Below are 21,817 nucleotides of genomic sequence, written 5' to 3'. Positions count from 1 at the left end.
TTTCTCTTGATTTCTCTTGATTATATGCTTATATTTAGACGAATTCATGCTTTGGAATGTCTTATTTATCATGGGTAAATTTAATTGTTGGTCAATTTGAGCTCTTGGTGTGGATTTGGTTCCTATGCTATGATGTGGGGGATGATGTTCTTTGGCCTTCTTCCTATGCTCTATATTGTTCTAGCTTATGTTCTTAATCACATGCTACATATTTTAAGCATAAGCAACGCATGAGTTTGGCCTTGATGTGCCTTGATTTTATTCTTCTTGTGTGTGTAATTTAAGTTTGGGGGATAGTTTATAATGCAGCATGTTTGGGTTTTGCAGTATCCCCAGCATGCCACCGAAAGGGAAAGCATCCCGGGCCGCCAAGGGAAAGGGCAAGGTTACTGGGTCGTCATCCAGAACCAATCGTGCGGCGCCGCCGGTTTCGGAGTTCTCACCGGCCCACTTCGGTGTGGAACTCCCTGATGATGCTTCATTGAAGAACTGGGAGAAGCTCATCCACATCCCGGTCAAGCCCACAAAGTACATCTGTCCAACCACTGTGGAGAAGTTGGGCATCCAGGATGATGTTTGGGCTATGGTCGATCGCGCGGGACTTCGACAGGTTTTCACAGGGAACTGGCACACTTATCGGATTCTCACGATCGAGTTCCTGTCAACTTTGAAGATCAAATATGATCGGACCATTCCCACGGAGTGCCAATTCCGCTTGCTTAACAAGGATTACGGGATGACTTGTAACAATTTCAATGACATTCTTGAAAGTCCGCGGAGCGGGATATATGGTGTTGCCGATTTTCAACCGCAGCAGTTATGGGCTGCCATGGCTGATTTGACTCTTGAGGACACCAAGCATTTCGTCACTGGCCGTGCAAAGGCCAAAGCATTGAGAAACCCGGTCTTCAGATACCTACAGCGGGTGATGGCCTACAATTACTTTGCTCGGGAGAATGTGGGCAACCTACGTTCTGACGAATTGCTTCATTTTAACTGTATGCTCACCGGTGACAAGATTGATTTAGCCCCTCAGTTGCTAGATCAATTTCACAGTCAGCACACCTCCCCGACCGCCTCCATTGGCATTGGAGGATTTGTCACCGCCCTCGCTCTCGACTTGGAACTTGAGATCACGGAGACCGCGGTTTCTGAAGACATTTTGGTGGATTTGAAAGTGCTAAAAACAGCGGGACACATCACGGGTGGCCGGAACTTATCCTGGATCTTGAAGCCAAAGCTATACTTTCCATTGCCCAACCCGCACTTGACCACTGTGCTGGATGTGGCAGATCATTCGAACTGGCTGCTGAACACCCCGGAGCACCTCAACCTCATACGCCAGCGCCCACCGGTAACACAGGCAGGACGGTCAGCGGCAAGAGATGAAGCTGCAGAGGAGGAAGCAGCTTATGAAGCAGGGGGCGACGTGCCCCAAGAGTCTGAGGCGGGGACTTCATCCTACTTTCCCCACCATCATGCACCTCCGCCGCCGCCCGCTGGATACGATTTTCCTGCCATGGAGCAGCGGCTATACGGCCACATGGATGCCGGCTTTGCCACGATGCAGCAACACATGTACGGCCACATGGATGCAGGTTTCCAAAACCTGCAAACCAACATGTACAGCCACGTGGACAATCAATTTGCTGCATTCCAGAGGCAGCAACAGGGCTACTTTGATGCCCAATTTGAAGCCGAGCGCGCTGCCCGCCTACGGCAACATGAGGAGTATATGCGCCAACATGCGGCGTATATGAGGTCGATGAATGATTGGCAGCGAGCCTTCCCAGGACCGCCGCAGGATCCTCAGGACCCGCCGGCCCCTTGAGCCCCGGTGAGTTCGACTCCGTGCCCTACACTTCCTTTTCAAACTTATTCTTCCTTGTGGAGAATAAGTTTGGGGGGATGTGGCTGTGTGGGCACTCTATCTTTACTGCTTTGTTTTTTTTTAGTTTGTCTTTTTCGTTTTGAGTCTTGTTTGCTTTGTTGAGAAGTTGTCAGTCTTGTTTTTGTTTGTCGCTCTGTGTTGTTACCTTGGTGAAAAGATGAGATGTGCATGGTTTAGTTGGATGACTGGCCTATGATGATTTCTGTTTTAAAATGGTAAAACTGCATGTGTTTGTGTTGACATTGTTGAGATTGAGCATGATTGATAAATGATAAGCATGGTCTTTAATGTGTTCGCAATCAATGAAATAAGCTGTGAGATTTGAGCCTTGACTGTCACTATTTTCCACAGTCTTATTTCTGTTTCCTGAGTGATTGTTCAAGCATGCTTGTTTCTCGCTAGAACTTGTCTTGGTTTCTCCCTCGAGGTCACATAGTGTGCTTAAAAACTGAGAGATGATAGAAGGCCATCTTTGCTAGCCCATATATCCCATACTTGTCCTTTTACTCTATATGATCCTAGTTTCGCCCCTTTGAGCTTTTATTATCCATTTTATTTGGTTTAGCCGTGGGTGGGAACTTGGAGTTTGTTGCTATGGGAATGTTGGTTTGTGGAGGTGTGTGATCATGATTTATGAACTTTGTCTTTGATTGGAAAAATCCTAGTACCCTACAAGTCTAAAAAAAAAAAAAAAAAAAAGAAGAAGAAGAAAAGAAAAGAAAAAGAAAAGAGTGAAAAAAAATTGAAAAAAAATGGATACATAGGATACATAGAAGGTCATATTGTCATGAGAGATAATTGTTGTGTTGTGGTGAATTATATATTGAAAATTTGGTTTTATGAAAGGTGGAGGATAGAATTGAGCAAGAATGCTATAAGGTTGGTGATGATGTTACTTTGGTTTGCATCTTTGAGTCACTTAGCCAAACATATCCTACCTTACCAAAGATCCCACATTACAACCTTCAATAAAGACCTTTTTGATCTTGGTCATAGGAGCACACATTTAGCGATGGAGAGGTGAGACGATTGACAAGCTTATGGATGAGTGCATGTTTAGCTTGAACTGAGCGTATACACGTCCTTTCTGATTGATACACTTGAGAGTTGAGAGTTCGTATTTTCTTTATCTTTTTGGTGAGGATTGCGAGTCGTTGAAGACTATAATTTGAAGGTTGTCATGAGTGTCATTTCTTGATGATAGGAGACACAAATGCATGCTATTGTTTTTGTTGATAAATCTGAAGCCACAAGGTTATCCACTTTTCTCTACGCTCTTGTCGATTCATCTGTGGTTCATCTTTGTTTTTGTCCGAGGACGGACAATGGTTTAAGTTTGGGGGGTTGTTCTAGTTGCATTTTTCATCTCCTTTGTCGCGTTTATTCATAGTTTTTTGGGCGTTTTCATTGAGTTCTTGAGAGTCTTTGGTTTGAATTGTTAAATTTGTGTGGAATAGACTACTCGTCCGTGCTCGTGTTGTTTTTACAGGTTTTGGACCCATTTTGTGGAGTTTTGGATGAAGCGTAGTGGAATACGCGAAGTGACGAGTCCATAGGCTTGAACGGGGCAAGAATCGGGCATCGGATGAGCAAGAACGGGCGCCGGGAAGTCCGTTTGTCGGAGGACACGCGGCCGTGCGCGAGGACGGGCGCCGGGAAGTCGCGCGGTCCGGGCATGCGGCCGCATGCCACGGCCGCGTGAGGATGCAGAACCCGCTGGAAGACCGCGCGGGCCAGGCGCGCGGCCGCGCGAGGAGACCGCGCGAGCTCGCGCGGCCCAGCCATGCGGCCGCGCGACATGCCCGCGCGAGGAAGACAGGAAGTCTGGGAAGATCACGCGGTCCGGGGGGCGCGGCCGCACGAGGTGGCCGCGCGAGCTCGCGCGGCCCAGCCATGCGGCCGCGCGACCAGCCCGCGCGAGGCGCCGAGTCAGCCCAACTTTTCCGCTTTTTCACCTAAAACGCGATTTTTGGAGTATTTTCGAGCTAGACGACCTAGGGCATATAAATACCATCTTTTAGCTTATCCCAGAGATCTTTTATCATATTCTGACTTTTCCTGAGAGCTGTGAGACACGGAGCAAGAGCAAGACTGAAGAATCTCGACTTCTCTACGGTTTTTCATAGTTTTATGTTTATTAGTTTTATTGAGATTGTGATTGTTAGTCATATGTCTATGTGTGGCTAAATCCCTTTTTCCCAGGGTTTAGGGAGTAAACATGATTCGAATTTCTGACTGTTGATTTAATTAATTGAGATTTATATTCCTTTCTATGTTCTTGTTATAATTGTTTGCTTTATTGCTTGATCACCAATTTAGCATTATCATAGGTTTTAATTTGAGATCGGGAGATGATAATTATAACCTGAACTAAGAACATAGAACACATTTATTCTAATTCTAAAGGGAATTAATAATTGTGAGGGCGTTAATCCTAGGAACTTTTAGGAGTTACATGTTAGAAGTGTGATCCAGGGATCGTAGCCTTGCATGTAATCAACGATTTGTATGCCACGGGAGTGGGTATGAATTAACTTTGAGATTGCCTTAGGAATTATCTCATTAATTGAATCAATCATGTTAGTTAGGAGAATCTGTTGAAACCTTTGCCTTGGGAAACTCTCTTTCTTCTGTTACTTCGCATTTTCACAGCTTGATTTCTTTTCAGTATTCCTTTATTTCAATTTAAATTTGTTTTCAAAAATCAAACCTTTACAATTCGGTTTTCCAGATAGAGTAAAGTAATTAAGAGTAGGCATTGATAATCATTAGTCTCTGTGGATTCGACCTTGTTTGCCACTATATACAATTGCACCCGTACACTTGCGGCGTGTAAATAAAATAGCGAACAGTGGATCACATGCTTTGGATCGTGAACGTACTTCCTGAGTGGTGATACGTGGAAAAACGTTGTGGACGTTTCCAAAACTTGGCGGTAACGCCAACTTATTGGCCACTGGACCTATCTTCTTTAGAATCTCATACGATCCTGTAAATCAGAATCTAAGCTTTCCCTTGACATCAAACGTAGTTTTCCCTTGGTGGGAGATACCTTTAGGAAGACCTTGTCTCCTATTTCAAAACGTAACTCGGTTTGGCGTGAAACGGCGTAAGAACTCTGTCTATCCTGTGCCTTCTTTATTTGTCCTTTGATCTAGCGGACTATCTCAACCATCTCATCGACCATGTCTGGTCCTAAAACTTTTCTCTCACCCACTTCATCCTAGTAAAGTGGCGATCTACACTTCCGTCCATAAAGCGCCTCGTAAGGTGCCATATTAATGGTCGCCTGATGACTATTATTGTAGGTAAACTCGATCAATGGCAGCATTGATCCCTAACTTTTTCTGCAAACTGATCCAAAATCTAGAAGTAAATTTTGAATCTCTACCCGAAGTAATGGATATTGGTATTCCATGTAGCCGTACAATCTCACGGATGTACAATTGGGCTAGCTTCTTCGATCCATGGGTAATTGGAATCGGTATATATAAAAAAAAGAGCGCACTTCGTGAGACGGTCTACTATTACCCAATTAGCTGTGTTGCCTCTATTTGTCTTAAGTAGACTCGTCACGGAATCCATCGCTATGTGCTCCCACTTCCATTCTGGGTGTGTCATGAGCTTCACTCATGATCTCGTTTCTGAGTTCCTCGTTATGGGGAACACACAATCTTCCTTCAAAAGAACGGCGTTATCCGTTGCCTCTTGGTAGCCTCCTGGCGTGCCTGTTTGGATCTTAAGACGAACCCTTTTCAAGCTTTCGTCCGCTCTCTGGGCGCTGATGATCCTTTCTCTGAGGTCTGGGGCGGCTACCAGAGTTGCAATAATTGCTCTTGTCGTTGCTGGTGGTTGAACCACTTCTATCTTCAATCTGTCAAAATCATTTACGAGCGTGTCCTCTTGAGTGAGAAGAAGTTCTAACTCGGATTGAGTTTTTACGACTTAAAGCATCAGCTACTACGTTAGCTTTCCCTGGGTGGTAATTGATACCGCAATCGTAATCCTTCACGAGTTCGAGCCGTCTCCTCTGTCTCATGTTCAAGTCCTTCAGCTCGAAAAAGTACTTAAGGGTTTTGTGGTTTGTGAACATCTCGCACCTAAATTCATATAGGTGGTGTCTTTACTACAACTAATTCTAGATCATGAGTTGGATAGTTCAACCCATGTGGCTTAAGCCGTCGTGATGCATAGCTGTCACTCTTTCTTCTTGCATCAAGATGCAACCCAGTCCCCTCTTGGACGCGTACGTATAATTCACATATTCTTTGTCAGCTATTGGAATGGCTAACACTAGCGTTTTGTTAACTTCTCCTTGAGTTCCTGAAAGCTTCTCACATTCTTTCATCCAAGAAAATTAGATTCATTTCCTAAGTCATTGTGTCATTGGCCTTGCTATCTTGGAAAATCATCCTATGAATCTACAATAGTAACCTGGTAATCCCAAGAATTCCTTGTCTCATTAGGATTTGTAGGTGGTCTCCACTCATGTACAACTTGTACCCTTTTCGGGGTCCACTTTGATCTCTTCTGATAACATGATATGCCCTTAAAATATGACTTCACTGAGCCAAAAATTTCGCACCTGTTGAACTTAGCATAAAGAGTCTCTGTTCTCAATGTTTCTATGACTATCCTCAGGTGTTTCTCATGGTCTTTCTCGTTCTTCGAGTAGGTCGAGTCATCATCTATGAAAACTAAGACGAATTGGTGCATTGATCAATCCGAGAGGCACCACTACGAATTCATAACGGCCAATCTGGTTGTGAAGGCCTTCTTAGGTACATCTTCTGGTCAAAAATTTAGTAGGTGGTATCCAAGTCTCAAGTATATCTTTGAGAATGCACTCGATCCTCTGAGCCACTAAAAATGCCATCTATCCTCGACAAATGATCAACATAGGATACTTTTTTTTAAGTGTTACTATGCTAAATTCTCACCCCTTTTCTTTTTGTCGTTCGCTGGGCGGAGACGACAGGCTTTCTCCTTCCCATGTTAATCCACGGGGACTTATTAGCTTCTTTCTTTCCAGCTTTCCGTGGCTTTCTAACGTGACGGGGTCGTACATGTTGTTGTTGCTGTCTCTGGTGCTGCTAGCGTGGTTACTACTGTTTGGTTGGGGCAAGGCATGGGTCGCTTGCATATACGGAGCCTGGACAAGCAAGTTCAGCATAGGCCCGTCTCTTGTTCCTTATTTAAACAACGGTTTGCAAAATGCCCTTCTGGTTACCGTGTAACAATCTTCACTTTCACTTTATTATTATTGCAGCATCTTCTAGGGTTCTTGTCATACTTTGGGCAGGGCAGGATCCTTTGTTGGTTATCTCCTATCTGTTTAGGAGTACCCTGGTTTTTCTTAGCTCTGTTGTTGGGAAGATTGCCATTGCCATAGCTTCCTTCTCGCTTGGCAATTGCTACTGTTGTCCCATTTGTTTTCTTTACGACCATCATAAGGTAGTCTATACTTTGACTGTGCGTGGTTTTTACCGATGGATAGTAGTGACTACAATATGAGAGTCTCACTCATTTCTTACTCCTGCGTAAAATCTGTTTGGCTTGTTAGGGAAATTCAATATCTCATGACATAATTCGTTTCCAAACCTCTTTATGCGTTTCTCAATGGTGTCCACCGTCGTGGAACATACTTTGACATTCGATGGAAAACTTCGTCATACACAGTAACTGTTCCGGCTCTCCGCTCGAGACTCCAGAAGCAACTTTGTTTCTACCGATCCAAGGTCAAAAGATAGTTTGACGCTTAGTGTATCCTTCTAATTGTGAAAGTATCACTTCCTAGTGGTTGATAACTAATGACAAACTGAGTCATCCTAGTCGTCACTATGCTCTTCGGGATAAGGCAAGATCTTATGGTGCGAGTCTATCTATTGGGATACCTCTCTTCTTCAAGATTGCAAATCTCGATTGGCAACCACTAAGATCTTAGTTATGTGGAGGTGTTGGCATAGGCATTGTTACTGGTCTTGCTCTCGGCGTTGTTGCCTCCATGTCCATCGCTCCGCTATGCGATTCCGTGTAAGGTAATCCCCAATGGCTTGCCAAAGCCATCCGGATCTCGTGCCTTTGACCGGCACAAAAATTTTCAGCCATCTTTTATTCCGTCTCTACTTGCTCTGGCGCATATCTTGACATATCATAGAACATCCTATCGTACTAAGTAATAGTCATTATTCTCTACTTTAGACTGAAAAAAAATCCAATCTCCTTCTTCTTGCGATAGCCATGGGGTATATACTTATCATATATCTCTGTTTTAGAATGATCCCGCGTAAAATTTCTAATTGTTCAACTGTCATCGTTTTTCTCTGTGCTTTCCTTCCTGGTCTGTACAACGCAAATGAAATTGAAAATGCACTCAATAGCTCTTACCCAAGTCTCAGCTTTTGCTGGATCTCCTGTCCTACCGAGGATAGGTGGGGTTTGTCGTAGAGATAATTCCTCTATTCTACCTTCTGGTTGTAAGGATGGTGGGGCGATATTTGTTCTGGCCCTGGTACTGGACCTCTTTAATCATCTCGGGGAATTCTTCTCCCTCTTCTCGGATGCCCTCGTCTTGGTGGCATTCCGATGAGTTGACATATAGTCGTTACTACATTATGAAAAACGTTCAGACGCATATCATCAAATCGGCAACTCGTTTCTTGGTTCTCAAAACTCGCTCATACTCTTTCTCATGCTAACATATGAGTAAAACGTGGCGAAAGTAGCTTGCCGCAAAAGATCGATGGGGTCACTAAATAGTTATGGAAAATTACCTTGATGAGGACTTTTATATCAACACTCGAATCTGGATCTATTGGTCTATCCAGGTACTATACGTGATGGACTGGCGGTCTAGCAAAAATTATCACAAAAGAACTTAGTCACGTTACGTCCAGTGGACCAGTGTTTTAGTACCAGTCAACACAACTGAGCCAACATAGGGGCATACATAAGCATCGGATCAATCATTGTTTCTGAAATACACAAATAACGTCCTACTAAAAACATACAAGGTGGTCTAAATGTATCACGTGCTTGACCCTTGGGTCGAGGCATTCGTGTCGGACTGATTTAATCTAGTGAATACTTACTTGTCTTTGGGTCATAGAAAATCTACCAACAGTTAGTAGATCGCAATGATTCAAATCACAAATGGCAATTGGGCAAAGTGTTCGCCAAACAATTGAAATGAATAACCATAGGGTAGAAATGAATTGACTAAAAGGTCGAAGCGAAATGACCTAATAGTCTGAACCCGTTTGGCTTTTCAGATGAAGGTTTTACATATATAGGTGTAGAGACCCATATATGACGACTACTGAGATTTTGGTCATGTGGACTGGCCAGGTCCAACACAATTACTTCTCAGTCACATGGAAATACTTTCCGAACTTGGTAGGTCTTGATCATTGGCTGCAAAAGGTACTTTTGGTATAAAGTCTCTACTTTCTCCTTAACATCTAAAACCTATCCTTGAGAATGTTTGGAAGATTCTCAAGCTTGAAGTCTGGTTTCTAAATCAACATCCTTCCTTAAATCTTCTATAGCAAAGTAAGACTTCTCAACTGTAATCAAGCTTACTTAACAAACTTCCTCTAAATGATCTTAATGTGGGACTTCTAGTACTTAGCATTCATTCACATAGCGCTTGTATGTAATCGTATAATTTGAAGTATACTCGTGCCCTTGCGAGGGACCTTTCGAATCATCAATCTCCCACAAAAATGGACTTTGCTTTTCCGAGCATCTTATAGGATATGGGTCACCTCACATAGTACTAAGGCATGTAATGATCTTAGTCAACACTTTCATTCTTCTTACTAAACTGAACGTCTAATCCAAGATGTTCTAACAAGGGCGATGTCTCTGATAGGCTAAAGTATGTATACTTTTCCTGAGTATACCCTTAGAGTCTCATTAGGGTCTCAATCCCTTAATGTATGCGTCAAACCGCTATCGATGTCCCCAGCTCTATTTACCTCTGAATCATTTTCGGGAACTTCTCCCATCTTATGCACTTGCGTAGATTTACTAGTCGATGATAAAGGTTGGTAACTTCTAGTTACCCATGTCACATCTTATCTTTCCGATTCGTAGTAGGTGATCGTAATTAATAGGGGTTCTAAATTATGCTCACGTGTAATGTAATAGGTAACTTTAATCAGAAAGGTTTCGAGTATCTAAAATTGTAAGTTAATAATTCTAATCGCAATATTAAAGAATCATGCACAAAGCGTCATAACCCCTTGTGAGCCTAGCTCTGAAATTCGAACATAAATCATGAAGGTTCTCTTCATGTCGTAATTGGTGATAATTGAGGGGTTTGAAATGAGTATTAGCTCATCACACCACCGCTAGCTAATTGCATAAGTCACTCTCATCGCTATGAGCAATGTCTTAACTAAGTTCTGGTCGGGTAAGGCAATAGTTGGTTCGATATTCTGTCACGTGTGAACAGCCCGAATAATGAACTATGCCCGTGTCACTTACTCGTGTGTGACACTCTTCTTTTCATCTTATTGCATACCTTCTCATTGGATTCTCGTGTCTCTTCAAGTGACATTTGATTTTCTTCCTCTTTCTTGGCTCTTCACTATGGCTATAGTGAAAGATAACTGAGTTTCTAGTTTCTACTGTTCTTCTCGTAACAGTGATCATGCATTCTTAACACATCAAAGTTCATTGAGATATCAAATCAATTAATAAAGCATAAACCTTGAAAAGTAAGCATCATCACATTCGTATGAAACGTGAACTTTCAACGTTCGTAAATTATTACCTCTTTCTTTCTTGTTGAGCGTGACGATGCGATGAAGTGCTGAGCTTTTGTCGACTGACTCTTCCAAACTAATATAAAATTTAGGACTAACTGGGTAACTCTTGGATTCAGAGCAAACGAACCGCTCTGATACCACTCTGTTACGGAGCGGGCTCGACTTAATTGAGGATAACTAAGCCGGGAAGCCGCGACGAAGGACACAGTTATCGACGGCGATAGAAAGGGAGTTTCTGTCACGACCGGACTTAATTAAGGATAAATAAGCCAGGAAAACGTAACTAAGGACACAGTTATCGACGGCGACAAAAAAGGGGGTGAACAAATAATAGAGGATCGAACTAAAATTTGTTTAAAGAAGGGAAAATTTATAATACACCTGATGTTTAGTCACAAGACTCGAACAGACTTGTAGGTTCAGATAAAACTGGCTTAACTGAAAGAACATAAAACCTAAGAGTACGCAGCGGAATAACATAATCTGATTACATGTATGAAGACATGTATCCAAGAGTTCATTCATTTAACTTATGACAAAAGCTCCGCTCTTCACTTCATCTCCATCAGCCACTGCTCAACCTGCACATTTAGAAATATATGCAGGGCTGAGTACGAGAGTACTCAGTGGGCACGTATGCCTAAATATAAAATACATGCATCATAAAACTGTAAATTGTCATGCCATTATAAACAGTACAGCAAGGGAGTTTTAGCTAAATAGGCCCAAGCTTACTAAATTCATTTGTGGTTCTTAAAGTTCGTCTGCAGACTAAGTTCTCTTGTATTCTATCATATCTGGAACTGTGTGCCGGAGAGGTGGCCACCTCTCACGAACACTTGACCGGCCAACCCGCTAGATGACTCACGGTCATTGGTGTACACTAGTCAAGGCAGGATAGCTATCAACTGCTCAAGACCCGAATTCGATTACATCATTGGCAAAGCCAAAGCAGATAGATATCATACTAAAACTGAAACATTTTATGGCAAGACAATACTTGGAATAACTTTAATTCAAAGATTTTGTAACGAAATAACTTGTTCAAAGGTAGCATTAAACTCGTTTGATAGACATATAAAACTGAAATTAACAGTTAATTCATCTCATGCATTTATCTGTATAAGAGGCCTACGCCACGCAGGGGATCTCTATATACGTATAGTGAAAGTAATGCCTACCTGATCCTTAGTGTGGAAGAGAGGTGATCTTAAGCGGTGGTACCGTCCTGTGAACCAATTCCTACAAGACGAGTTCTCAACTCTTAGCACATATCATGGATAACAAAAACCGTTGTCTACTTGGGATCTCTAGGTCAACCTATTCCCGGACTTACAACGCAAAATCGAACTAGGGATTATGCATTTTACATACGTTAGCTTATCTTGATGCCTTATCTAGGTTAACTCACTCATTTTCATGAAAACTTTGCACAAAACATATCCCAAACTCGTCATGCACATATACATAATATTTCATGAAACATCCTTTAAAACCAACTTTCAAACTTAGAAAATAATTCAACAACTTGAGCTCTTAAGGGGCTGTTTTGCAACAGACACCAATTCTGCCTCGGATCTCTAAATGAGGCTCCAAAGGACATTCTGGAAACTAGACATTTCAATGATCATTCTCCAATTTGAATCGAATGAAACAGGGTTCAAACGAGCAAGATATGCCCACTCAAAGATGGGTACTTAACAAGCAAAAATCTGGAAATTTTAGATTTCCAGATTAGAACCAAGTCAATGGGCCTTATTTAAAAATTCATATCTCCCATTACAAAAGGCCACTGGGAACTCCAAGGGTCAATCTGAAAACTAGGGAGAGAGTGTGACACTCTCCAGTTGAATTTACCCCAAGAAGATTCATGGTTTAGGAGATATTAACATCCAAAGTTCAGTGCACAAAAAGAGTTCAAGTTCGGCAGATTCAAAGGTTAATTCAGAAAAACCACTTTAGGCTTTACCAAAAATTCTACAAATGAACAAATAAGTTCCCAACATGTCAATGGATATTCAATATAAAAATGGGCTTGAGAATCAAAGATTTAGGTTGGCCTTTGCCACCTCAAAGTCGTAGGTTTGTAAAACCTACTGGAGGATACACAGAATAAGAACTAGACTTCAAAGAATTATACCGGGAATTTCCCTCATCCAAAAATAGTGAGGCCAGTTTCAAACGAAAGATAAGGGAGTATAGAGTATCATATTAATGTTTCAAAGGGTTTTACCGATTGAAACGTGACTTATGGCCTCCCAAAGATTGTTTACCAGAAATGCATTCCAGACGGGCAGTGATGTTTAACAATTCATAAATAAATCATAAGAGCTCTAAAAATTCTGAAAATATACCATAGTGTAGAAAACATATAAAATATGATACATAATTAATTTCGGAATTTTTGGGCACCGTTTGGACGACTGAAATCGCCTTGCAAAATACTGCCGGAGCAGTGTGCTTATGGCAGATTCGCAGCTTTACCTCATGCACGATTTTTCACCCAATAAACTCTACCAAAATAAACATCCAAGACCATAAAACATATCCTCACACAATATAGCACACATATGTGTAAAAATCCGTGGTCTTAAAGTATTTTCAGTTGAGAAGACAAAAGAAAACTCACCCTCGAAGCACAACCTTCACTCTAACTTTACGCCCTAGTTTTCCCATGCTCTCCCTTGCTTTGATACTCCTCTTGGGGCTTCAAGGGCTTCTATGGAGTGTGATAATGGTGGGAGAAGAGTCTTGGGAGTGGGGGAGAAGTGGAGGGACGAAAATGGAGAGGGGAGAAGAGAGTGAGAGCACTTTCTTGCCTTAGCACTTTCTTGGAGTGAAAATGAATGGAATGGGAGAAGTTTGCAGCCACTCTTGCTTTTGGGGAGGCTATGCACGAAAATTTGGGGTAGGATAGGGTGGGGGTGGCTGCCACCAATGGAAGGTAACTTGTGGCATGCAATTTGGTAGTTCCAATGCCAAGTCATGATGGTTCTTGTCCCCTTTTGAATTTTTCTTCTTTTCTTTACTTGTAGCGTTGGCAAGCGTTGGGATTGGGTGGCGTGAGTGGTGAAGTGATCTAAGAGAAGATCTAAATAAAATCCTTCAGTGTCGGTCACTCTCAGTATTAAAATACTGGTTTCGTGCTTGCTAACATCGATAAATGCTAAATTAAATCCGTAGATTCAATCCGTTCGTCATTCTAATACTTAAATTAAATCCGTAGATTTAATTAGCTTCAAAGTCGGAAATAATTCACGACTTAAGTAACAATGTGAAATAAACTCCATCATAATAAATAACCCAACTTAGCTAAGTTGGTTATAACTCGGAAAAATAATAATTCATCGACTCAAGGATTCTCATCGCGGTCTTAAACACGCGAAGATAAATAAATGCATACTTGCTAGTGTAGTGACTCTGTCTTCAAAATACGAAATTCATAAACATAGATGAAAACATAAAACGCTTCAATTACTGGCAGATAGAAAATTTAACACACAATACTATAATTAAAATACTGATAAAAGAGCGGGTCACTACACGAGCGGCTTGGTTTGTTTACAGCCCTACCGGTAATGGGTTCGTCTCGCCAAAATCATAGATTCATCCCCTTTTCTATGCATTTGGTAGGTTGTAATTTAAGTGAGTGAGAGATTTTGATATGAAAAAAAAAAAATCTTTCCATATCCATTGGCGCATGAATCAGAGTAGACATAGAGAGACGAAAAGTCAATATTCTTCTCTGACATTTATACCCTTTGTATGTTTTGTATTACGAATCACAAGTTTAGAATAAAAGAATGATCCATCAAATCCCTTTCAGATCTTGGCCGTTGATTTAAGTTAGATGGATGGATGGATTTCATACATATTTTATACACTTAAGAGTGTTTTCATTGTAGCCCTACCCTATAGGGAAGGGATTTCATATATAGGGAAGGGATCAATGAAGAATGCTAAATGTAGAAGGAAACAACGAAGGCTGAATAACTCAATACATTTATTGAATAAATCACGCGAGCGCATGAACGAAAAATGTACGTGTTTATTCAGTAAAATAACTAGTCGTGCGGTCGCGTGATTTATTCGGTAAATTTATTGATTTATTCAGAACGAAATATAGTTACTTCTTCATAGATCCCAACCCTATATATATATATATATATATATATATATATATAGGGTTGGGTTCATGTAGATCTCTATGCTTATAATAGATCCGTAGATCCAAATCTAGACCACACATTTATGACATGTGGCGCATCAAGATGGTGACACGTGGCAAGGCATTTCAAGGCAAAATCTGGAGAGGTGTAAAATTGGAATGTAATTTTTGAAATTAAAAAAAAAAAAATTGGATTTTCTCAAAATAGGTATATTTTAGATGCATAAAGTTTCATACGAGAATGCATGAACTTTCATATAAAAATGCATAAAGTTTCATATAAAAATGCATAAGATTTCACCCCACCCCAACCCCACCCCCCACACCCCTAAAACCCCACCCCACCCCAGAACCCGACCCCCACCCACCCCCTACCCCCCCACCCCCCCCAAATTTTTTTTTATTTTTTATTTTTTTAAAAACTGATTTTCTGACCACTGACCCACCGCCCCACCCACCCCCCCCCACCAATTTTTTTTTTCTATTTTTTTATTTTCTCAAAAACTGATTTTCTGACCACTGACCCCCCCACCCACCCCACCCCCCAATTTTTTTTTTTGAAAAACTGATTTTTACATGCATAAAAAAATTACATGTTTTACATGCATATACTTTCACACATAAATGCATATACTTTCACACAAAAATGCATTACATTTTTTGAAAAAATATAATTTTTTTTGGGCTGGAGGGTGGGTGGGGGGTTAGCGGCCAGAAAATCAGTTTTTAAAAAAATAATAAAAAAAAAATTGGGGGGGGGGGAGGTGGGTGGGTGGGGGGTGCGGCGGGGGGGGTGGGTGGGTCAGCGACTCAACAATCAGAAAATCAGTTTTGAAAAAAAAAAATGGGGGGGTGGGGGGGTTGGTGGAGGGTCAGTTATCAGAAAACCAGTTTAAAAAAAAAATTGGGTGGGGGGTGGGGCAGGGGTGGGGTGGCGAAAATACCAGATTTATTAAAATGAAATGCATTTTTTGTATAATTTAATGCATTTTTATGTAAAATCTTTATGCACTTTTGTTTGATTTTATATGCATGTGAAACATGACTATTTTGGGGAGTGGTAATGGGGAGGGTTGGGGGGTGGTGTGGGGTGGGTTGGGGGTGGTGCGGGGTGGGGTGGTGAAAATACCAAAACTGTAAAAATCAAATGCATTTTTCTGTTCAAAATTATGCATTTCATGTGAAAACTTTATGCATCTTCGTGGGAAACTATATGCATCTAAAATATATCTATTTTGAGAAAATCTAAAAAAAATATATATATTTTTTTAATTATTAAATCCAAAAATTACATTCCAATTTTACCCCTCTCCATATTTTGCCTTGAAATGCTTGGAAACTCCTTGCCATGTGTCACCATCTTGATGCGCCACATGTCATAAATGTGTGGTCTATATTTGGATCTACGGATCTATTATAAGCATAGGGATCTACATGATCACATTCCTATATATATATATATATATATATATATATATATATATATATATATATATATATATATATATATATATAGGGGGTGGTTATTCCACAAACCCCTCTTAGTATATTACTTAAGACCTTATATTAACCATAGATCTCTTAGTATCTAACGGCTGAAATCAGTTTGGAAGATCCACAGTTATTCAATTTATTTCGCTACTTAATTTACGTATAATGATGTCGGAGGGTAAATTTGTAATGACCTTTTGACTTTCTAATTAGCCAACTACACATTACCGAAAACAATGCCCCATTAAATTGGAATTAAGATTTGATGTAATCCATATTGATATCAATTGTGTAGTTGCGTGAATTAGGAAGACAAAATCTATGATATTACTTTGTTAAAAAGGGAGATGATATATCAGCAACCCATTAAATTAAATGCAGCCACCTAAATCAATCTAACCCATATGAGTCCATAGAGTATATCTTTCAAAATTTGAGGAAAGAAAAGGTCGACGAAAAAGAAGAGACAGCACAAGGCACGAACTAAGGGTGGTCGACGAAATTACGACGATGGCTCGAACTAAGGGTGGTCGTGTTAGGTCCTGAGGGTCTCGAATAGGTGTATGGGGGGGGGGGGGAATACACCTATAGGCTATTTTCAAATTAATCAACCGACCTCAATCAGAGGGATCTCAGTCAGAGATCAAAACAAAACTTTTCATGCAAACAAAGACGTCTGTTTTAATGAAATCAGTTTTGACCAGACAGGGTTGACGACTGATACTGAAAGCTCTTCAGTAAAGAGTTATCAGTTAACTTGCTGGAACTTAACTGATGCAAGTAAGGGCTTCAGTCGTGTTTGCTAAAACAGAGATGATAACACTCTTCCTGACTATCGAAAGATAGATCAGTCAGACTGATATCATGCGCAGCGGAAATTAAACTTAGTTTCGAAATAGCCTCGGTGGAGCAAGTTGTTGGTTAAGGTTTCTCTTTGCAGTTAGTCAGTATTCAGTTTTATCAATTGAATAACACAAGTAAGAATGTAAAACTGAAAGCTGTAAACAACACAGAGAGTTTTACGTGGTTCGGAAAAACCCTTTCCTACATCCACGGTTGGTTGATCAGACCAACAATCCACTCCGCAAGTGCTTAACCAGGTGCACTGCAAACCGAACCGTGTGCTTACCGGGTGCACTGTCACGACCGCACTTGCTAAGGATAGCAAATTCGGGAAAACCGCGACTAAGGGAGGGAATTTAGGAGCGGGATTTAGAAAGGGCATATTCGTTTTCTTGATGACTCGACTTGTATAAAGAAATCAATCGAAATATCTAGATATCAATGAAGGCCACAAGGGGACCGTACATAATATTATCCCAAAACGGGGTACTCAATGGTTTTAGTACATTATTAAATAATACATATTGTTTGACAAATGACATAATATCTTAACATAATCAGTGTACGCAGCGGAATAACAATAACTTGAGTATATGTATGAAGACATATACTCCACTCTGAGGTTCTCGTCCTAAATTGACAAAAGCTCCGCTTGCACACTACATCCTCGATCACAGCTCAACCTGCACATTTAAAAATACATGCAGGGCTAAGTACAAAAGTACTTAGTGGACACTTGCCGAAATTTACATACATGCATAATATTTGATTGTCAAGCCTTTCAACAGTAGTAAGATACGAGGGTTTTCCTTTAAAGACTCGTATTTACCAAACATAATATCATTTCTTTCATCAATAACCCGCGCAGGTATTTTATATCATTAATCACCATATCAGTAACTCGTGCCGAGAGGGAGGCCTCCCTCTACGGACACTATGATCGGCCAACCCGCTAGATGACTCACGATCACAAGGTGTACACTAATTCCGAAGGGATTTGCGGTCCCATCCAGAATCCGAATTCGATTAACATCAGATAGGCAATTAATAATAAAACATAAAGCATTTAGGCATTGACAATATCATTTAAATTCATAAGCATAAAGTCTTAACAATTCTAATATATAATTTTAGTTTATACGTAGAAAGCCCACCTGAATAGCCGACTCACGGTTTAGCTCTAACTCTGGTGCTTGACCTTTAATCCGAGAAAATAAAATAAGATTCTAATTCTCGAAAAATCTCAATAAATGAGGATGCGTGAAATGATTATGCATGACTCATATTCCTTTAATTAAATTATGAGATGCTAATCCTATTTAAGGAATTAAATCTCGTCTTATGAGGTCGGATTATAAATCTTTAATAATCTACTCATCTTAAAATAATCTAATTCACTTACTAATTAATAATTAGTAAGTCTTAAAATTTTCTCTAATTAAACTTAATAGAATAATTATGAAGACCCAATTAAAATAAAATAATCAAGGCCCAAAAGGAATTTAATTCGAGCCCAAAAGAACAAATTCGAAGCCCAGTGCATTAATAAAATTAGGCCCAACATCAATTAAATTTCTAGAGCCCAACAAATGAGGCCCAAGATAATAAAATCATGAAGCCCAATAAGTGAGCCCATCATCACCCTTAAAAAAAATTAGTAAATTTTAATATTAATCACTAATTAAAAATAATTAGGATTAATAAAGAAGCCTAAAATAATAATTCTTATTGGGTTAAATAAATAAATTTCATTTGGACTTAATCAATTAAATCGTAGGAGCCCAAGTAATATAAATTCGAGACCCATTATTAATAAATAATAGGAGTCCAAGTAATAATTAATGTGGACTGGAAAGAATTAATCTTATCTCGTCAAAACCTTAAACTCAAAACGTTATCACATAACTATCATTTAGGTTCGAAACTATTTATTCGAACATCAACATGCGCATTAATCATAACTCGTTCTATTTATGTCATCAAGTCAAATATTCCGTCATTTAAAAACAAATCCTATAATATTACATAGATAAATTATATCATCATAGATCATGCTTTCTTATTTTTAAAATCATTTAATCATTTTCAAATAATCCATATTAATAAGTCATTTGAAAAGAATTAATTTAAATGAGAGTTTAACTCAAAATATTTCATTTTATAATCCATTTAAAAATACTTGAAATAAAAGAACTCCATTTAAATAATTAATTTAAAGGTCAATATATAATTAAATTAATCAAGCTCAATTTAAATTAGTAATTAAGAGCTCAAATAATTTAAATAGATATAAGCCCAAATTAATTAGATAAATTAAGTCTATCATGTTTTTCTTTGAATAAGGCCCAAACAATTAAATAAACACCCATCAGGATTTAAAGGCAAAATGAGCCCAACAGAAATTAAAATAAGGTGTCCAGCATTTAAAATTCGGCCTACTGATTTAATGCAAAATTCGGCCCATTCCTTCTCTTTTCTTTAAAAATTTTCGGCCCAGTCATTAGAGGTTTAAGCCCAATTAAAAATAAAGCCTAATCCTAAAATATAACACACACATAACACACTAACACACACATAACACACCAACACACACAAGCTTCTCTCTCTCTCTAACTCTCGGACCTCTCTCTCTCCCGACTCTCTCTGCTCTCTATCGTTCTGCCGCCGCCGCTGCCGTTCAACGGCGCCGTCGCCGCCGGCGAGCGGCGCGGCCTCTCCTTCTCTCTCCCTGAACTCTTCCCCCCCTCTTCTCCTCTATCTCTCTCGCTCAATCTCGGCCGCTGGAAAGGCACAGCAAGCGCAACCACGCCGCCGCTGTCATCTCCTCCGCCTCTCCTCCATGGCAGATCCGCCGCCGCCGTTCAACGCCGCGGATGTTCACGGCCATCGCCTGGCCGTGGAAGAGCACGGCCGTCGCCTGCCCGCCCTGATTCTCTCTCTCGGTTTCTAGATCTCTAGATCGGAACAGGGCATGCGCCCTCTCTGCCGGAGTCCAAGCCAGGCCGCCGTCTCTTCGTCCTCCATCGCTGCCGTTCGTCGTCGGATTCGCTGTGAGGAGCCGAGCACCGTCTCACAAAGGTAAGCCCCGGATCTCCCTATTCTCATTCATTTTAAATTTCCTCATCTTTTTCCCTTTTTTTTTTTTTTAAATTAAAAACTGAAACTCCTCTTTCCCTTTCTTGGCAGATCGGAGACAACGGCAGGTTCACCGCCGCCGCTCCGTCGCCGGCGACGAGCCACCGCGGCTGCCGCCTCCCTCTGATCTCGACTCACACACAGTAGGTTCAAGCCACAATTCGGTTCACAAAATAGCATAGGATTTTGAGCAAAAATCAAATACTGTAAATGCTTATTGAAATCTGAAATTCTTTTCTTGAAACTGAACTAGTCTGTAAATTTCAGTTCATATGTGCATATGTAAACATGTTGTGAAATATCAGAACAGCCGTATGAATTGGTATGAATTGGTGGTTCCCTGAGGGTGATGATACCTTGAGTAGGTGGATAATAGTCTCTGCAGATATTGTATATCACAAAAATTAGGAATCAATTTGGGAAGAGAATGGAAAGATGCAGAAATTTCTTTGTTGCATTACCTTAAAATTGGCTGTGAAATTGGGCTGCAGTAGTTGAAAATGGTGGTGTGAGAATGGTGAAAGTGGCTGTGGTTTTAAAGAAAAATGGGGTGGTTTGGATGGATGAGGATCGTGGAATTTTTTTCAACTTACAGGTATGAACACTTCAGCTGGCATGTAAGACTAAAGAATTTCTTCAGCATGCGTATAGGATTCAGCATGCTTAGGATTCAGCATGCTTAGGATTATTTAAATTAAAATATCTAAGAGATTAATATATTAATTATATGGTTCCCAACTAATTTAAATACATTAAGACATATAAGCCTAATTCTTATTGAAGCATAAAATCCATTTGAGCTTGCTTCTAACATAAATTAAATTACTCATGGGCTTAAGTAAACAATCGATAAAAGATTCATATTTAACACTTCAGTGTTAAATTCTCCACAATAAATTAATGGACTCAAAATATATTTTGAGTGCATCATCTATTGAAAATAAAAAAATAAATCATCACATATATAAATTATCAAATTCATATAAGTTCGTATTTTATTAATGGATGCTGAACTCTAATTACCATAATACATCCTTAAATCAGTAATTAAAAGTATATAATCCTTAATAAAAAGTCGGGTCATTACATACTATCCCCCTTAAAAGAAATTTCGTCCCGAAATTTGCATACCTATGTGAAAAGTTCTGGGTATTTTTCTTTCATCTGGTCCTCAAGTTCCCACGTTGCTTCTTCCGGTCCATGGTGTCTCCACAATATTTTAACTGACGCGATCGATTTATTCCTTAACTCTTGCACCTTTCGGTCCAAAATGGCTTCAGGTTTTTCCTCGTACGTCAAGTCTGGGTTAAGAATCATTTCATCTTGGTGAATCACGTGTTTGGGGTCAAACACGTACCGTCTCAGCTGTGACACGTGGAACACATTGTGGACGTTTCCAAAGCTAGGTGGCAGTGCCAACCTATACGCTACGGGACCTATTCTTTCTAGGATCTCATAAGGTCCTACAAAACGGGGTCTCAACTTACCCTTAACACCGAATCTAACGATCCCTTT

The 21,817-nt window shown here is 40.2% G+C and overlaps 1 long non-coding RNA gene across 1 annotated transcript; it reads right to left on the bottom strand.

The window, feature by feature from the left end:
- Positions 1–10,996: 10,996 nt before the first annotated feature.
- Positions 10,997–13,668, bottom strand: LOC131022548 (uncharacterized). The gene is made up of 3 exons (XR_009101331.1): positions 13,295–13,668; positions 11,847–11,907; positions 10,997–11,246 (listed from the first exon to the last, which is right to left on the bottom strand). It is a non-coding gene; the product is annotated as an uncharacterized LOC131022548 (long non-coding RNA).
- Positions 13,669–21,817: the final 8,149 nt, after the last annotated feature.

The sequence above is a fragment of the Salvia miltiorrhiza genome, chromosome 4 (assembly GCF_028751815.1).
Source record: "Salvia miltiorrhiza cultivar Shanhuang (shh) chromosome 4, IMPLAD_Smil_shh, whole genome shotgun sequence".
Taxonomy (NCBI): Eukaryota; Viridiplantae; Streptophyta; class Magnoliopsida; order Lamiales; family Lamiaceae; genus Salvia; species Salvia miltiorrhiza.
The sequence above is the reverse complement of the archived record's forward strand: the minus strand, read 5'-3'. Positions and strand labels throughout refer to the sequence as shown.